This window comes from Salvia miltiorrhiza, chromosome 3, assembly GCF_028751815.1.
Source record: "Salvia miltiorrhiza cultivar Shanhuang (shh) chromosome 3, IMPLAD_Smil_shh, whole genome shotgun sequence".
Taxonomy (NCBI): Eukaryota; Viridiplantae; Streptophyta; class Magnoliopsida; order Lamiales; family Lamiaceae; genus Salvia; species Salvia miltiorrhiza.
In genome coordinates, this window is record NC_080389.1 from 62,921,405 (window position 1) to 62,936,559 (window position 15,155).

The 15,155-nt window shown below is 38.8% G+C and overlaps 2 long non-coding RNA genes across 2 annotated transcripts; both read left to right on the top strand.

The window, feature by feature from the left end:
* The first annotated feature begins 130 nt into the window (after positions 1–130).
* LOC131015495 (uncharacterized) lies at positions 131–1,213 on the top strand. The gene is made up of 2 exons (XR_009098555.1): positions 131–269; positions 670–1,213. It is a non-coding gene; the product is annotated as an uncharacterized LOC131015495 (long non-coding RNA).
* Positions 1,214–10,347: 9,134 nt separating this feature from the next.
* On the top strand, positions 10,348–11,424 carry LOC131015496 (uncharacterized). Its single transcript, XR_009098556.1, has 2 exons — positions 10,348–10,480; positions 10,881–11,424. It is a non-coding gene; the product is annotated as an uncharacterized LOC131015496 (long non-coding RNA).
* Positions 11,425–15,155: the final 3,731 nt, after the last annotated feature.

A 15,155-nucleotide genomic window follows, 5' to 3' on the forward strand; every position in this document is an offset into this window, starting at 1 on the left:
CGAGATTTGCCGCTGCTGCGCACGAGTCCGGCGATCTCCGCCTCTTCTTCCTTGGGGTTGAACCCGGGGTTCACCTCGGCTCCGGAAGAAGTCGTGGGCACTGTACGGCTCCGGTGAGGGGTACTCTCCCATCTCTCCGAGCCTTCGACAAGCGGTAGAACAGCGCCCTCTTCCTGAAGTCCCGCGGAGCAGGGCAGTCAGCCCCCTCCTTTTTCCTCGCGGTTAGCGTCGACATCAACCGGCATCCGTCCCCCTTCAATGAAAATCAGGTACAGCAAAATACCTTGAGTAAGCCTCTCTCTTCCCTCCTAAATGCTAAGTCCAGTAATACTCTGTTGTGAAGAAGAACTTCTAGTTTTTGGCAATTCATAGCTCAACTCTCTTGGCTCCTATATTACTAAATGCGAGAGATCAATACTAGTCATGTGATTGCATCTGTTTGATAAGAGCTCTTAATGCATTTGCCTCATGAAGAACATGTATATAAACTAACTTCCTGTGATTGCTAAGTCCCTTTATGCATACACTCATCTGTATACTCTGTATCTTATTCAAACATGGGATTGATGGTATGATGCATGCACTGGATTTGAAAAAAAAAAACTGAGATGGTGTGAATACCTTGTGTATTTCGTGCTTGATTAGCTGATGCGTTTTCCTTTAGTTCAGTGGGGATTTGCTTGGAGTTTTGGATGCAGCAATTGAAGTCTCCTCCTCTCTTTCTTTCTTCGAATTCTGGTGAACTAAGGATGGATGTTGGCTGATATATTTGAGCACTCTACGGGGATGGTACAGAGGTAGGGTGGCTGTAGCATTGGTGTCTAAGGAAATGAATGCTTAGTTTTGTTGGCTGAACATTAAATGGGTGGAGGCGTAAGGTGGCTGATGGACCTTGCGTGAATTAAGGCTGCAGAGGGGAAATGTTGCTGTTGTAGCAACCCTTTTGCACACACATTTCATCTTCCTATTTTTCTTTTCCTTCTTTTGATAAAGTTTCTTACTTTCTCTTTTCCTTCTTTTTGACAAAGTAGCACTCCTTTCCCTTTTTTTCTTTTTGCACTAGATAGTAAATAGTAGTGTGGAAATGATTGTTGATGGTATTTGTTGGAGAGCATGCGTGTAGTATGCAATAGAGTAGGAAAGAGGACTATGATTGTAAGTGTTGGAAAGTCTTGAGGTGACAAATAGAATCCCATAGTAGTTTTTGTATCAATTGAGGATCTATAAATCTAATTTTTTTTTTTTCGGATTCTACTAATCTTTATAAAGCCTCTGCGAATTAAATATCTAATTTAACTCGCTCTATTAGTCGGGATTAAAACCATGATTGAGTAAAGTAATAGATAGAAATAATATTTCGGTTATAAATAAAATAATAACTCGACTTCGCTAAGTCAATTATCATTTTGAAATAAATCATTGACTACTCAATAATTCAATCGTGGTCATCTCAGGTAATGGCATCTAATTCAGAACTCTGAGCTGAATTAACTGAATATTAAACACTGGATTAAATCAACTGAAATATGTAAAAATAAATATTGCATTTATTACTCTTAATCATAAAATAAAATAGCGGGCTACTACATACTACCCCTCTTAACAAAAATTTCGTCCCGAAATTTGCATATCATTGCAAAAAGGTTCTGGGTACTCTCTCATCTTGATTTCTGTCAGATTATCTCAATCATCTCTGGTCCTAAAATTCTCCTTTCACCTACTTTATCTCAGTAGAGTGGTGATCTATATTTTCTTCCATGCATTACCTCATAAGGCGCCATATTGATTGTTGCCTGATAACTATTATTGTAGGTAAACTCAATCGATGACATCACTGTTCATCACTTTCACCTTTGCCTTGTACTACTTTTAACGTATCTTCGAGAGTCTGAATTATTCTCTGAACCATCTATATGTTTGTGGGCAAAAGGTGGTACTGAAATTTAACCTTGTGCCTAATTTCTTCTACAAGTTCATACATAATCTGGATGTAAACTTCGAATCTCAGTCCAAAGTGATTGACACGAGCATACCGTGGAACGCACAATTTCTCAAACATATAATTGGCCTAACTTGTCTGATCCGTATGTGATCGATATTAATATAAAACGAGCTCATTTCGCAAGTCGCTCCATTATTACCCAGATGGCAGCACTCCCTCTTTTCGACTTCGTAAACTAGTCACGACATCTGTTGCAAAGTGCTCTAACTTCCATTATGAAATCTCCAATGGTTGAAATTTTCATATGGTCTATGGTACAAAGCCTTCACTCGTTGGCATGCTAGGCATCTCTCAACAAGTGTAGCTATATCTTTCCATCGGAATTCTTCTTTCAAGTCTTTGTACATTTTATACTTCCTGGGTGGCCAGTATATGGCGTGTCATGAGCTTCGCTCATTATCTCATCTCTGAATTGTTCATCGTGTGAACACACACAATCTTTGATCAACATCAACGCATTATCCACGTCTCATGATACGTCTCCTGATCTTATTGTTAAACGTATTTTCTCCAAGGTCTCATTCCCATTTTTTTTTTTTTTTTTCGCATTATCAGCTTTCCTATAAAGTTGGGTGTTATTACCATCGTGGCAATAATCCCTTCTACAGATTCTAGTGGTTGAACCACTTCTAAATTCATTCTACTAAAATCTTTCATGGGTTCCTCTTCCTGAGTGAGGGGAGATCCCAACTTAAGTTGAGTCTTACGACTCAAGGAGTCGTCTACCTTGTTAGCTTTGCCTGGGTGGTAGTTAATACTACAGTCGCGGTCCTGCGCTAGTTCGAGCCATCTTTACTGTCTCATGTTAAGGTCTTCTTGCTAAAAAAAATATCTCGAAAAAGTATTTCAAACTTTTATGGTCTTTACTGCAGTTAATTCTAGTTTATGAGTTGGCTAGTTCAATTCATGTGGTTAATGCCATCGTGATGCGTATGTTGCCACTCTTCCTTCTTGCGTTAACATGCAACTAAGTACTCTCCTTGGACACGTCTGTATAAATCATATATTCTTTGTTAGCTACTGGAACAGCTATGGTTAACTTCTCCTTGAGCTTCTTGAATTTTTTTTTTTTTTTTTTTTTTTTTTCACATACTCTTGTCCAAAGAAATTTAATTCCCTTCCTGAGTAATAGGGTCATTGGTCTTGCTATTTTGGAAAATCCTTCTATGAATCTCTGATAGCAACTTGCTAGTTCCAAGAAACTTCTTATCTCATTAGGGTTAGTAGGCGATTTCCATTCGCGCATCGCTTGCACTTTCTCAGGGTCCACTTTAATCCCTTCTGATGACACAATATGTCCTAAAAACGTGACTTCGCTGAGCCAAAACTCGCACTTGCTGAATTTGGCATAAAGGCGCTTCGTCCTCAACGTTTCTAGGATAATTTTCAAATGTTCCTCATGGTCTTTCTCTTTTTTTTCGAGTAGATCAGGATGTCATCTATGAATACCAAAACAAATTTGTCTAAGTACGGATGGAACACCCGATTCATGAGGTCCATGAACACGGCTGGCGCGTTGGTTAGCCCGAATGGCACAACTACAAATTCGTAGTGGTCATACCTAGTTCGAAACGCCGTCTTAGGTACATCTTCTGGTCGAATCTTTAGCTGGTGATAACCAGACCGCAAATCAATCTTCGAGAACACGCTTGCTCCCTTGAGCTGGTCGAAAAGGTCATCTATCCTTGGTAAAGGATATTTGTTCTTAAGTGTCACTTTGTTCAGTTCTCTATAGTCTATGCACATTCGCAATGTGCCATCCATTTTCTTCACGAAAAGTACGGGTGCACCCCAAGGTGATACACTTGGCCTAATGAATCCAAGTTCCAAAAGTTCTTGCAGTTGTATCTTGAGTTCTTCCAACTCTTTAGGAGCCATCCGGTACGGTGCCTTTGAAGTGGGAGCTGCCCCGGGCTCCAAATCAATGGTAAACTCAATTGGTCTGTCCGGTGGTGGCCCTGACAGAATCTCTGGAAATACATCTGAAAATTCCCGTACAATTGCTACATCTTCTATGCCCTTCTCAGCTCCAAGTTCTCCGTGTAAATACACGAGGTAGGCTGGGTGTCCCTTCTTCATCATTTTCGTTGCTTGTAGGGCGGAGATGATCATCTTTCTTCTCCCCATACTAATTCCGTGGAAATGTGACGGTTTCCTTCCTGGAGATCGGAATGATATCCGTCTTTCATTACATAGGATGGTGGCGTAATTCTCAGCCAGCCAGTTCATTCCTAGAATTATGTCCACGTCTCCCATCGGTATAACATACGAGTTGTTCACTCCAACTTGAATAATTTTTATGCTTAGCTCTAAATTCAAGCACACATGTGCTATTATTGTTGTTGTTGCTATCGCTGGTGTGGTTACTGCTCTTGGTATGGTTGGGCAAAGCTTGGGTTGCTCAAATGCAGATTCTGAACAGGCGAGTTTAGCCTGAGACCCACCCTTTGTTGCTTATTCGGGTAACGATTTGTATAATGTTCATTCCAGTTACTATGCAACAACCTTCATTACCAGTCCTGGAGAGTTTCCTATGGTTCTTGTTCCACTTTGGGCAGGGTGGAGTCACATACTTGTTATCCCCCATCTGTTTTGAGGTGTCATAGCTACGTTGCTGTGACGTCTGCCCCTGCCATGGCCCTTTCCTTAGCTTGGCCAGGGTTACTATATCCCATTCTTTTTTTTCTTTCTCAAAAGTTTTGAGCCCGAGTTTGTGGAGGTGCAGACGTAGGCGCAGTTGCTGGTCTCTCTCCCAGTATTGTTGCCTCAATGCCTAACGCTTTGCTAAGCGATTCCACGTAAGACGATCCACCATAGCTTGCCAAAGCCATTCTAATCTCGTGCCTCAGTCCGACACAGAATTCTTTTAACCATCTTTTCATATGTGTCTGCTTGCTCTAGCGCATATCTTGATGTATCGCAGAACATCATGTCGGATGGAGTAATTTTTGTTCTTCCCTGCTTCGGATTGTAAAATTCCATTTCTTTTCTTTTTGCAATAGCTTTTGGGTGTATACTTGTCATATATTCCAGTCTTAAACTATTCCCACGTTAAATTCCCTAACTGCTCAGGTGTCATTGTCTTCTTCCTTGCTTCCCACCATAAGTCAGTTGAAAGGATACGCGAGACGTTCCTGCGTAAGAAATTGAAGATGCGCTCACTAGCTTCTCAGCCTTCGTAGGATCTCCTATCTTATCGAAGACAAGTGGATTTTCTCGTAGAAATAGTTATTCTATTCTACATTTTTGTTGTATGGCTAGTGGGGCTTGTTCTGGCCCCGGTACTGGGCTTTTTCCATTATCTCGGGGAATTTTTTTTTTTTTTTTTTTTTTTTTTTTTTTTTCCCTCCTCTCGGACACCCTCATTTGGTGGCATACTGATGAGTTGACATATAGTCATTAACGCATTATAAAACATACAGATGCATATCATCACTTCTGTAAATTGTTTCTTGATTTTCAAATCTTGTTCGGACTCTTTCTCATGCAAGTATATAAGTAACACGTGGCAGAAGTGACTTGCCGCAAAACACCAAATAGGTTGCTGAATAGACATAGGAAATTTACATCAATAAAGACTATTTCATTAACATTTGGATATAGATCTACTCATCTATCCAAGTACTACACGTGGTGGACTGGTTGTCTAGCAGTTATCACAAAAGAACTTAGTCACATTACGCCCTGTGAACCAGCGTTTCAGTACTAGTACTAGTCAAACAACTAAGCCAGCATAAGGGCATAAAAAGCATCAGAACAATCAACATTTCTGAAAAACACAAATAACGTTCTACTAAATCCATAAGAGATGGTCTAGTTGGATCACGTGCTTGACCCTTCGGTCGAGGCATACGTGCTAGATGGATTTAATCTGGTGAATACTTGTTTGTCTTTAGGTCACCGAAAATCTACTAACAACTAATAAACCACAATGATTTAAATCACAAAAGACAATTTGGCAAAGTGTTTCAACAATTTTGTCAAACAATTGAAAAGGAATGACCTTAGGGTAGAAATGAATTGACTAAAAGGTCGAAACGAAATGACCTAATAATTTGAACCCGCTTGGCTTTTCAGATGAAAGTTTAAATATATAGGTTTAGAGACCCATATATGACGACTACTGAGATTTTGGTCATGTGGACTGGCCAGGTCCAACATAATTATTTCTCAGTCACACGGAATTACTTTTCCGAACTTGGTAACTCTTTGTTTATTGGGCTGCAAAAGGTACTTCTGGTCTCAGATCTCTACTTTTTTTTTTTTTTTTTTCACATCTAAAATTTATCATTGAAAATACGCTGAAGCTTCCCAAGCTTGGGGTCTTCTTCCTAAAATCAACACTTTCTTAAAATCTTCTTTACACGAAACAAGACCATTTAAACGCATTCGACCTTATTCAATATTCATCCTTTGAACTATCTTAATATCGTACTTCTTGTATCTAGCGTTCATTCTCATAATGCTTGTAATGCATTTATGTAATTCGAAGCACTCTCTCACGCCTTTACAGGAAATGGATTTTGCATCTCTGAGCATCTTTGCAAGGTATGTGTCAGCACACACAATACTAAATCATGGAACGACTTTAGTTATTGCTTTCATTCTGATTACTAAACTGGATGTTTCACTCGAGACGTTCTAACCGGGGAAATGTCCCTGATCATCTAATGTATGTATACTTAACTTGAGTATACTCTCAGGGTCTCATTAGAATCTCAATATATTGACTTTAGCATCGAACCGTTGTCGATACTTCTAGCTCTTGTTAAACTCCAAACCATCTTCGGGAACTCTTATCGTCTTACGCACTTGTGTAGATTTCTCTGGTCAATTATAATGGTCGGTAACTTCTAGTTACCCACGTCACATCTCATCTTTCCGGTTCGTAGTAGGCAATCATAATCAATAGGGGTTCTAAATCATGCTCGTGTGTAATGTAATTGGTAACTGTAGTAAAAAGTTCCGAATATCTGAAGTTGTAAGGTGACAGTTCTAATTGCAACACTATAACATCTTTACACAAAGCTTTATGACTCTATGTGAGTCTAATTCTGAAGTTCAATCATAAATCATGAAGGTTCTCTTCACGCCATAACTGGTGATAATTGAGGGGTTTAAAATGAGGCTTAGCTCATTACACAACTGCTAGCTAATTACATAAGTCACACTTATCGCTATGAGCAATGTCTCAAGTAAGTTCTTATCGGATAAGGCAATAGTTGGTTCGGTATTCTGCCACTTGTGAACAGCCCGAACAAGGACTATGCCCATGTCACCGACTCATGTGTGACACTCTTCTTTTCATCTCATCTCATTAAATTCTCGCGTCTCTTGAAGTGATAATTGATTTTTTTTTTTTCTTTCAGGGCTCCTCACTATAGCTATAGTGAGATATAACTGAGTTTCTAGTTTCTACTGTTCTTCTCGTAACAGTGATCATGCATTCTCAACGCATCTAAGTTCATTGAGATATCTAATCCATCAAAAAGCATAAAACTGGCATGTAAGCATCGGTACATTCGCATGAAACGTGAACTTTTCAACGTTTTAAAATCATTACCACCTTCTTTCTTGCTGAGCATGACGATGTGATGAAATGATGAGCTTTGGTTGACTGACTCATATATACTAGTGATCATACTAGAAAAATGGGCTAACTCTAGGGTTCAGAGCAAAGGAACTGCTCTGATACCACTCTGTCACGACCGGACTTAATTAAGGATAATTATACCGGGAAACCATGACTAAGGGAGGGAGATAAGAAGCGGGAGTAGAAAAGGGAAATAAATAAATAGAGAAGGATCGTATTTTTCATTAATAACGAAGGAAACATCTAATATATATAACGAAGGTTTAGTTGTAATGATTCGATTGAACTAGTAAGTTCGAATATTTCCAACTTAGCCAAAATAACATAAGACTTCTTTGAGTACACAGCGGAAGTAATAAGGTTTCTGATTACATGTATGAAGACATGTACCCAAGAGTTTTTCAAAATATATATATACTGTCGAGACAAAAGAAATTCCTGCTCGTCACTTCATCACCATCGGCTACTGCTCAACCTGCACATTTAGAAATACATGCAGGGCTGAGTACAAAGGTACTCAGTGGGCACATATGCCTACTATGAAATATAACATACTTCGTAAAGTTGTAAATTGTCATGCCATCATAAACAGTACAGCAAGGGAGTTTTTCGCTAAAGGCCCAAGCTTACTAAATTCATTTGTGATTCTTAAAGTTCGTCTGCAGACTAAGTTCTCTTGTAATCTATCATATCTGAAACTTTGTGCCGGAGAGGTGGCCACCTCTCACGAACACTTGACCGGCCAACCCGCTAGATGACTCACGGTCACTGGTGTACACTAGCCCTGGCAGGATAGCTATCAACTGCTCAGGACCCGAATTCGATTACATAACACATCAGATAGATATCATACCAAAATTTAAACATTTATGGCAAGACAACAGTTGAAATAATTTTCAGTTTAAAGATTTTGTAACTGAATAACTTATTAAATTGTAACATTAAACTCATTTGATATATATGAAAGTAATGCCCACCTGTTAGCAAAGCTTTACTACAGATTAATGACTCCTTGACGAGCTCTTATTCTTGCTCTCGACCTTTAATCCGAGAAAATAACGTAAGACTTTAAATCGAGGAAAAATTCTCAATTAAATGAGAATGCGCAATTTAACTATGCATGAATCTCGTATGCATGAACTATTATTCTGAGATAATAATCAGGGAATTCTCTATTGTTAATCCAGATTATCGGATTTAAACAAAAGCTAAGTCTCGTCTCATGAAGCCGGATAATTAACAAAAATTAATCCGTTCTCTTCGGGGTGTTCTAATCCGTCAATTAAATAAACCCCGCTCCTCGTAGTCAAAAGAAAATAAATAAATACTTCAGCTTATTCGCTTTATAACCTCATAATTAATCGGCTTAATAAATAGGAATAAGTAATGTTATAAGATTAAATAATTAAAAGGCTCAACATAAGGCAGCCTAATAATTAATTAAGTAAAAATGGGCTTGAATAATTAACATGAGAGGCCCAATTGAAAATATTCATCGGCTCAAGTAATTAAATAAATCTTGGCCCAATAAATAAATAATTAACAGTTGGGCTAAGTTTAAATCAAGTATGCAAGGCCCAACTGCAATTAAATAAATAAGGTCCAACTGAAATAATCGTTCAACCCATTCTACTCTATTAAAATCGGCCCAAATGAAACAATAACCGGCCCAACAATATACATATGGAATTTGGAAATAGAAGTCTATTAATAATAATATCTCAGCCCAATTCTTATAGAATAATTAAAGCCCATCTTTTTAAAATAATTCGGCCCAAAAACAATTACTATAGGAGCCCAAAATTAAACAAAACAGGAGCCCAATTCATACAAAAATGCAGTTGGGTTTTAAATAAAAGAATCGGCCCAGAGAGTTATATAATTCGGCCCAAAGTAAAATAAATCAAAGCCCAATTTTCGGCCCAATTACAATTAAAAGGGAAAAGCCCAAATTAAATAAATAACAAAGGCCCATTAAACTAAAGCCCAAGGAAATGGCCCAACCCTCTTATTCACCCAACTCGTCTCTCTCTTTCTCTCAATCCGTCGACCCCCTCCCTCTCTTCTCTCTCTCGTTCTCAGCCCACCAAATCCGGCCAGCACGACGTCACCACCTCCATCGTTCCCTCCGGCGGTGACACGACCGCTAGCTGCTTCTCCATCTCCCTCTGTTGGCAACGGCGAGGCGCCGCTGCCGCCCCCTTGTTCTCCTGTTCTCTCCCTCTCTTTCGGCCCTCTGGCTCAACTCCGGCAAAGCAAACTCGCCGCCGCCGCGGCATTTCTGGAGATCCGCGAGCGCCCGCCGCTGTCACTGAGCAACCGGCGAATGGTTGGCAGCGTCGTCTCGCTCTCTCCTCCGCCAGAGCCCAAAATCGTGCCCTAGACTTCTGGAAATCGTCGCCGCGTTCTGGTCTCGGCCGCCTCCTCCGAGTCATTCCGGTCCCGATTCAGTCGTCCCTTCATCTCTAGCAAAGCAGAGGCCTGCTCACGGTTGCCTATTTCTGCGTCGTCGGCTGCCTTCGAGATTTCCGCTGCCTCCGTCGATTCCCCGAGCCCCAACGCCGCTGCTGCTACTGGAATCTTCGGCTTCGCCGTGCCGCTGCACTCCAGAATCGGCGAGATTTGCCGCTGCTGCGCACGAGTCCGGCGATCTCCGCCTCTTCTTCCTTGGGGTTGAACCCGGGGTTCACCTCGGCTCCGGAAGAAGTCGTGGGCACTGTACGGCTCCGGTGAGGGGTACTCTCCCATCTCTCCGAGCCTTCGACAAGCGGTAGAACAGCGCCCTCTTCCTGAAGTCCCGCGGAGCAGGGCAGTCAGCCCCCTCCTTTTTCCTCGCGGTTAGCGTCGACATCAACCGGCATCCGTCCCCCTTCAATGAAAATCAGGTACAGCAAAATACCTTGAGTAAGCCTCTCTCTTCCCTCCTAAATGCTAAGTCCAGTAATACTCTGTTGTGAAGAAGAACTTCTAGTTTTTGGCAATTCATAGCTCAACTCTCTTGGCTCCTATATTACTAAATGCGAGAGATCAATACTAGTCATGTGATTGCATCTGTTTGATAAGAGCTCTTAATGCATTTGCCTCATGAAGAACATGTATATAAACTAACTTCCTGTGATTGCTAAGTCCCTTTATGCATACACTCATCTGTATACTCTGTATCTTATTCAAACATGGGATTGATGGTATGATGCATGCACTGGATTTGAAAAAAAAAAACTGAGATGGTGTGAATACCTTGTGTATTTCGTGCTTGATTAGCTGATGCGTTTTCCTTTAGTTCAGTGGGGATTTGCTTGGAGTTTTGGATGCAGCAATTGAAGTCTCCTCCTCTCTTTCTTTCTTCGAATTCTGGTGAACTAAGGATGGATGTTGGCTGATATATTTGAGCACTCTACGGGGATGGTACAGAGGTAGGGTGGCTGTAGCATTGGTGTCTAAGGAAATGAATGCTTAGTTTTGTTGGCTGAACATTAAATGGGTGGAGGCGTAAGGTGGCTGATGGACCTTGCGTGAATTAAGGCTGCAGAGGGGAAATGTTGCTGTTGTAGCAACCCTTTTGCACACACATTTCATCTTCCTATTTTTCTTTTCCTTCTTTTGATAAAGTTTCTTACTTTCTCTTTTCCTTCTTTTTGACAAAGTAGCACTCCTTTCCCTTTTTTTCTTTTTGCACTAGATAGTAAATAGTAGTGTGGAAATGATTGTTGATGGTATTTGTTGGAGAGCATGCGTGTAGTATGCAATAGAGTAGGAAAGAGGACTATGATTGTAAGTGTTGGAAAGTCTTGAGGTGACAAATAGAATCCCATAGTAGTTTTTGTATCAATTGAGGATCTATAAATCTAATTTTTTTTTTTTCGGATTCTACTAATCTTTATAAAGCCTCTGCGAATTAAATATCTAATTTAACTCGCTCTATTAGTCGGGATTAAAACCATGATTGAGTAAAGTAATAGATAGAAATAATATTTCGGTTATAAATAAAATAATAACTCGACTTCGCTAAGTCAATTATCATTTTGAAATAAATCATTGACTACTCAATAATTCAATCGTGGTCATCTCAGGTAATGGCATCTAATTCAGAACTCTGAGCTGAATTAACTGAATATTAAACACTGGATTAAATCAACTGAAATATGTAAAAATAAATATTGCATTTATTACTCTTAATCATAAAATAAAATAGCGGGCTACTACAAGAAACCACCGTTGTGTAGCCTGATCTATCTCGCACGAGGAAAACTAAGTCGTAGACCTTCGCGGCTAAACCCCATCGCGGAACGACGACCAGAAAAAAACCCCGGCGAACAACTTCCATTAGTGCTCACTTGGACAAGGGTAAGTTGACGCCCTTATTTCGATGCATTCCCGTTTCTATTATATTATGAGAAATTTCTGGGGTATAGATGGGAGTGTGGTAAATATTCGTACAAAGTTTCATATCATTTGAACTTCGTTTACTACCCTTTTAAAATTCGAGAAGTCTACTGCCCGTATCTGCTAAAACTGTCGTGAGGCAGATGATTAAGTTAATTATTTCAGTAACCATGTGTTGATATTTAGCTCTCAAATTTTTATTCTATGAAGATATATGTGTTAGCTATCTACATATAAAATTTGAGCTCATTCAGGTAACGTTTGCTATTTTTCAAAAATCTGGACTTTCAGTTGGCAGAAACTGCCGAATCTGGTAGGCGATGAGAAAATCGCTATATCTCTTAAACTACTTGGAGTTTTTCAACATACTTTTTTTTCAATTAAACTAGACTCAAAGAGGTTTCTATTGATATAAAATTCGACTCCATACGAGTTCGGAGTAAAAGCAGTTTATTAGTTGAAGTTGAATCTATACAGTTTTGTTGAGATTGAAATGTTTCTAAATAATTCTTATTAAGGATTTTAAAGTTTTATTGTTGATAAAATATCACTTTTAGTTTATAAATGAGCTATTGAGATATATAAATATTCTGAGAAAGATTTCATGAGAACTTGTTGGTAAAATTATATTAGATGGAATAGTTGATAAATGAAATATTAAAGATTTATTAATTAAATGGTTAAAATATTAAAATTATTAGATCTTCTCGAAAATTTCTTTTATAGTTAACTCCTTTTATTATTTTAAAATATTTTTACAAATGTTCCTAAAATCTCACAATGAAATTTTCATCAGGAATTAATATTTAGAATTTATTAATGACTTATTAGTTCTTTTAATAGTAGCAATATATATATTGATTGGCATTATTAAATGGGGAAAAGGAAAATTTTTTATAAATTATTCTTTATTTATAATGGATAAATAAAGGAATAATATAAAATGGGCTTTCCTACATCCTCAAAGGTACATGAAGTATTTCGATAAAAGAAGAACGATTGTATATGAGTTAGATACAGTCGTTTAAGGAAATATGGGTAGTTAGAGAAATGAGTGAATAGTGATTCACTGCATTTGTTGTTATCTTTTCTATTATTCACTCGAACACATGTTTCGTGTTATCAAAGGTTCAAATAAACAAAAGCGCCTGAGTAACCTATCGCGCTAAGGAAAGAGAATCATTGTCTTAAGTAGCAAAACACTGCAATCAGGTAGGCATTACTTTCGTATATATCAAATGAGCTTAAAATGTTACATTCAAGCAAGTTATTTCATGACAAAATCTTTGAGTTGAAGTTATTTCAAGTATTGTCTTGCCATAAAATGTTTTAATTTCAGTATGATATCTATCTGATATGGCTTTGCCAGTTATCATGTAATCGAATTCGGGTCTTGAGCAGTTGATAGCTATCCTGCCTTGGCTAGTGTACACCAGTGACCGTGAGTCATCTAGCGGGTTGGCCGGTCAAGTGACCGTGAGAGGTGGCCACCTCTCCGGCATACAGATTCAGATATGATAGATTACAAAAGAACTTAGTCTGATCAGATGAACTTTAGAATCACAAATGAATTTAGTATGCTTAGGGCCTTTTTAAGTAAAAACCCTTGGTTATACTATTGAAATGGCATGACAATTTACATTTATTATGTATGTATATGATTTTCGGCATATGTCTACTGAGTACTTTGTACTCAGCCCTGCATGTATTTCTAAATGTGCAGGTTGAGCAGTGATGAGTGATGATGGGGTGTCGTGCGGAGCTTTGTCATATTTACTAAATAAACTCTTGGCGATACATGTCTTCATACATGTATCACGTTCTATTTCCGCTGCGAACACTCAGTTATGATGCATATTATCCTATTATGTTGGATTGTCAAATCAAGTTATTGTATAAACACTTAAATCGGATACTCTTGACCGATTACTCGCTCTTATCTATTTATGTGTGTTTTTTTTTTCATATGATGTCTCAATCTTAGTTCAATTCCTTTATTATTATTTATCACCCCTTTTCTGTCCCCTCTCCTAATTTCCCTTCCCTAGTCACGATTTCCCGGCTTACCTATCCTTTGTTAAGACCGGTCGTGACAGAATGGTATCAGAGCAGTTCGTTTGCTCTGAACCCAAGAGTTATCCCAAAATTTATTCTTTACTGAATACTAGTGTTAGAAAGGTCAGTTGACAAAAGCTCAGCACCTCATCACAACATCCTGCTCAACAGAGAAACAGAGGTAAATATTTATTAAATGTTGAGAAAGTTGTATTTTCAAATGTTTGTACAAGTGCTTAAATCTCATGCTATATGATTGAGTAGATTCCTTGATGAACTTAGATGCGTTAGAAATGTTTGATCACTCTTACAAAGAACATAGAAGCTAGCAAAACATATACATGAGTTTAGTTATCATTCATTACAGTTGAAATGAAAAACACAATAGAAGAAAGAAAATCAGGCGTCACTCGAGGATGTATAAAGATAGAGACATGACGGAGCGTGTCACTCATGATGATACGGGCATAGTTCGAATTATTCAAACATATCAACTATTGCCTTACCCAATAAAATTATTTATTATATAGCTCGTAGTGACAAAAGTGCATTGAATGATTTACTATTTGTGCAATGAGTTGAATCTCTTTCAACCCTTAAAATTTCAATACATATGTAAGTATTGGGATTATGACTGCACGATCTAGGACTTGAGAATTATTAATTATGCATAAGTCAGAGATTAAGACCAATATTACTTATGATATGATCACGACTTGTGTTGTTAATACATGAGAGTAATTAGAAACCTACTGCTATAATAACTTATTATGAGTTTAATTATAGAACGTCATTCTTTCAAAGATGGCAAGAACACGACGCACCGCTAGAAAGCAAATGACGAGGCGACCAAGTCCTGAAAGTATCCTCAGGGAATACCGAACCTACACACGTTGTTGGAGAGATGACCTAGGAGAGTTCCTCGCCCATTATTATCGACTGTGGAAAGCTGCACATCCCCATGGAGCCACTGGTTATGACGGGATCATGCGCTTGATCTTATTACTTCCACCAGACTGGCAGGGATGGGCTACAGAGCTCGCAGGTGACTACGTACACACTGCAGAAGAGTCGTTTGATCCAGAAGGCGATTTTCCACGGTTCATCGCAGCAATTCACTAC